A 5,000-nucleotide genomic window follows, 5' to 3' on the forward strand; every position below is an offset into this window, starting at 1 on the left:
GATAGACAGACAGACAGTAGAGATAGATAGATAGACAGACAGTAGAGATAGATAGATAGACAGACAGTAGAGATAGATAGATAGATAGACAGTAGAGATAGATAGACAGACAGTAGAGATAGATAGATAGACAGACAGTAGATATAGATAGATAGACAGACAGTAGAGATAGATAGACAGTAGAGATAGATAGACAGATAGATAGACAGACAGTAGAGATAGATAGATAGACAGACAGTAGAGATAGATAGATAGATAGACAGTAGAGATAGATAGACAGATAGATAGACAGACAGTAGAGATAGACAGATAGACAGACAGACAGTAGAGATAGATAGATAGACAGACAGTAGAGATAGATAGATAGACAGACAGTAGAGATAGACAGATTGATAGACAGTAGAGATAGATAGACAGATAGATAGACAGACAGTAGAGATAGATAGATAGACAGACAGTAGAGATAGATAGATAGACAGACAGTAGAGATAGACAGATAGATAGACAGACAGTAGAGATAGACAGATAGATAGACAGACAGTAGAGATAGACAGATAGATAGACAGACAGTAGAGATAGACAGATAGATAGACAGACAATAGAGATAGATAGATAGATAGACAGACAGTAGAGATAGACAGATAGATAGACAGACAGTAGAGATAGATAGATAGACAGACAGTAGAGATAGATAGATAGATAGATAGACAGTAGAGATAGACAGATAGATAGACAGACAGTAGAGATAGACAGATAGATAGACAGACAGTAGAGATAGACAGATAGATAGACAGACAGTAGAGATAGACAGATAGATAGACAGACAGTAGAGATAGACAGATAGATAGACAGTAGAGATAGATAGACAGATAGATAGACAGACAGTAGAGATAGATAGATAGACAGACAGTAGAGATAGACAGATAGATAGACAGACAGTAGAGATAGATAGATAGACAGTAGAGATAGATAGATAGATAGACAGTAGAGATAGATAGACAGATAGACAGTAGAGATAGATAGATAGATAGATAGACAGTAGAGATAGATAGATAGATAGATAGACAGTAGAGATAGACAGACAGATAGACAGACAGACAGACAGACAGACAACCACACCAACTCCTTCCACAACAAAACATAAACAAAAGAGTAGTCCCACGCGTGAGAGGGGTCCTAAAATGTAAACAAGAGGAATAGACTTTCTCCCGCCGTTGACGAGTTCTAATGACTGGTTTGTGGAGAGAGAGAGAGAGAGAGAGAGGGTGTATGTGGATTTGTGTGTGTGAGAGAGAGAGAGAGAGAGAGAGAGAGAGAGAGAGAGGGTGTATGTGTGTATGTGGATTTGTGTGTGAGAGAGAGAGAGAGAGAGGTTATGTGTGTATGTGGATTTATGTGTGTGTGTGTGTGTGTGTGTGTGTGTGAGAGGGAGAGAGAGAGAGAGAGAGAGAGAGAGAGAGAGAGAGGATCACTTCATAGGCATTGAAATCTACTCTCTCTCTCTCTCTCCAAACACCGAGATCCCCATACACACACACACACACGTACATACACAGGGCGGAAGTGCACATGCGGTAGAGTGTATGCTAATAGGTGTGTGCGTGTGTGTGTGTGTGTGTGTGTGTCGCAAGAACCATAGTGGTGAAAGGCGATACTTGTGTGTGTGTGTGTGTGTGTGTGTGTGTGTGTGTGTGAGAGAGAGAGAGAGAGAGGGAGAGAGAGAGAGAAAGAGAGAGTGTGTGTATTTATGGGCGTGTGTGTTTAGGCTATGTAAGCTTATGTGCACCTGTGTGAATTAATGCTCATATGTATGTACGTATGTATGTATGTATGTATGTACGTTTATATTTATGTATGTACGTTTATATGTATGTATGTATGTACGTTTATATGTATGTATGTATGTACGTTTATATGTATGTATATATGTACGTTTATATGTATGTATGTATGTACGTTTATATGTATGTATGTATGTACTTTTATATGTATGTATGTATGTATGGTTTGATATTTCGTGTATGTAGACCATGTGTACGTGTGCGTTAATGAGTGTGTGTACTTATGTGTGTGTATGTGTATGCATGTCGATTTAATCTTGTGTGTACCTTTATATATATGTATGTATGTGTGTATGTATGTATGTATGTATGTGGATTTAACCCTGTGTGTACCTTTATATATATATGTATGTATGTATGTATGTGGATTTAACCCTGTGTGTACCTTTATATATATGTATGTATGTGTGTATGTATGTATGTATGTATGTGGATTTAACCCTGTGTGTACCTTTATATATATGTATGTATGTGTATGTATGTATGTATGTGTGTATGTATGTATATGGAAATTTCAATGACATTCTCTCTCTCTCTCTCTCTCTCTCTCTCTCTCTCTCTCTCTCTCTCTCTCTCTCTCTCTCTCTCTCTCTCTCTCCTTATGAGTCAACAGCTGAACCTACGTGTGCATTGTGTAAGTGTGCACATATGTGTACATGTGTGTATGTGTCTATGTATACATGCATGTACGTACAAATGTGATGATGTGCTATGTGTACATGTGTGTATAATATCCTGTGTACGTGAGAGAATGTATGTATGTAAATATGCTGTGTATGTGTATGTATGTATGTATGCTGTGTATGTGAGAGTATTTATGTAAGTGCAGCTATGTGAATGTGTGTGTGTAACTGTGTATGTAAATGTCCTGTACACGTGTAAAACTGTGTGTGTGTGTGTGTGTGTGTGTGTGTGTGTGTGTGTGTGTGTGTGTGTGTGTGTGTGTTTGTGTAACTGTGTATGTAAATGTCCTGTACACGTGTAAAACTCTGTGTGTGTGTGTGTGTGTGTGTGTGTGTGTGTGTGTGTGAGTGTGTGTGTGTGGGCGATGTGGGGTATACAGCTATATTAGGCGTGCACACGACGCAACCTTGCCACATCTATCTATCTATTTATCTATCTATCTCTTCTATCTATCCATCTGTTCTATCTATCAATCTATCTACCTATGTTTACCTATCTATCTGTCTATCTATCTATCTATCTACCTATGTTTACCTATCTATCTGTCTATCTATCTATCTATCTATCTATCCATCTGCCTTTTAGTATATGTATGTATGTATGTATGTCCTCAATCCACATATATCTTAAACTATCTATCGAAGCAAATATCTATCGAGGGCATCTATCTATCGACCTGTTTATCTATCAGCAAACCTGTTCAAATGTTATAAAAAAAAAAGCCGTTGACGGTTAATTACGGTTTAACGAATCAACACTTTCGAATATTCAAATTGCACCGATGTTTGGTCGGTTAAACGATCAACATTCAAATATTTAAATGTTAACGGTCACAAAACAGGAACTTGATTAATAGCGGTAGTTGTGGTAGTGTTGGTGGTAGGTAACTGTGGTAGTGGTGGTGGTAGTTGTGGTAGTGATGGTGGTAGTTGTGGTAATGATGGTGGAAGTTGTGGTAGTGATGGTGGTAGTTGTGGTAGCGATGGTGGTAGTTGTGGTAGTGATGACAATTGTGGTAATGATGGTGGTAGTTGTGGTAGCGATGGTGGTAGTTGTGGTAGCGATTGTGGTAGTTGTGGTAGTGATGGTGGTAGTTGTGGTAGTGATGGTGGTTGTGGTAGTGATGGTAGTTGTGGTAACTGTGGTAGAGGTGATGGTAGTGGTGGTTAGTGAGGTGAGAGGATGGTGGTAGGTGAAAGGGAAGTCTGGTTACAGATGGTCGTAGTAGTGGTAGTTTCAAGTAACATTTAGTAGTAATAGTAGTAGTTGTGGTAGTCGTGGTAATAATAATAATAATAATAATAATAATAATAATAATAATAGCAGTAGTAGTAGTAGTAGTAGTAGTAATAGCAGTAGTGGTAGTATAATAGTAGTAGTTGTAGTAGTACTAGTAGTAGTAGCAATAGTAGTACTGTAGTAGTAGTAGTAGTAGTAAAAATAATAATAATAATAATAATAATAAAAGTCAATCCATTCGTCATGCACCCTTTCCACCTCTCTCTCTCTCTCTCTCTTTCTGTCTTTTTCAAATATATTGGATTAAACCAGCCTAGCCTCTGTACCCTACGCCTGTAATGGATTTTATTATTATTATTATGATTATTATTATTATTATTATTATTTCAACATAATTATTGGTTAAATTAATTTGGGATTATTATTATTATTATTATTACTATTATTATTATTCGCAGTTTCAAACACCACCATCATCACTATCATCACCGTCACCATCATCATCATTATCATGACCATTATTATTATTATTATCATTATTATTATTATTATTATTATTATTATTATCATTATTATTATTATTATTATTATTACTATTATTATTACTATTACTATTATTATTATTATTATTATTATTATTATTATTATTACTATTATTACTCTTACCATTATTATTATTATTATTATTATTATTATTACTATTATTATTATTATTATTATTACTATTACTATTATTACTCTTACCATTATTATTATTATTATTATTATTATTACTATTACTATTACTATTATTACTCTTACCATTATTATTATTATTATTATCATTATTATTATTATCGCCAAATTATAGCCAGAAATAAATAAAATAAGTCTCCCTTCACGGATTCGAACGCGCGCCCCCCCATCACCCCAACCCCCCTCGTTCGAACACCTAACCCGCGACCTTGAAGCACTCCACTCCACATCTGTGCCCCACACCTGCTCACATTTACACACTTTTCCACACTTTTCACCTACTTTCACGCAAGTTTGATGGTTGTGAATGAAAGAGGAGTGTTTTAGCTACACTTTGGTATATGGGGATCTTGCGTTTGGTTTTTATTTAAGGTAGAATGAGTCAAAAACTGAAAGGGGTTTGGGATCTTTTTTTGTGCTGTTTATACAATATGTGGGACCAGTCACTTTACCTCTCTCTCTCTCTCTCTCTCTCTCTCTCTGATTATACATCCAGCTGTC

The sequence above is a fragment of the Coenobita brevimanus genome, chromosome 10, assembly GCF_032717465.1.
Source record: "Coenobita brevimanus isolate Jiangsu-jjx chromosome 10, ASM3271746v2, whole genome shotgun sequence".
Lineage (NCBI taxonomy): Eukaryota > Metazoa > Arthropoda > Malacostraca > Decapoda > Coenobitidae > Coenobita > Coenobita brevimanus.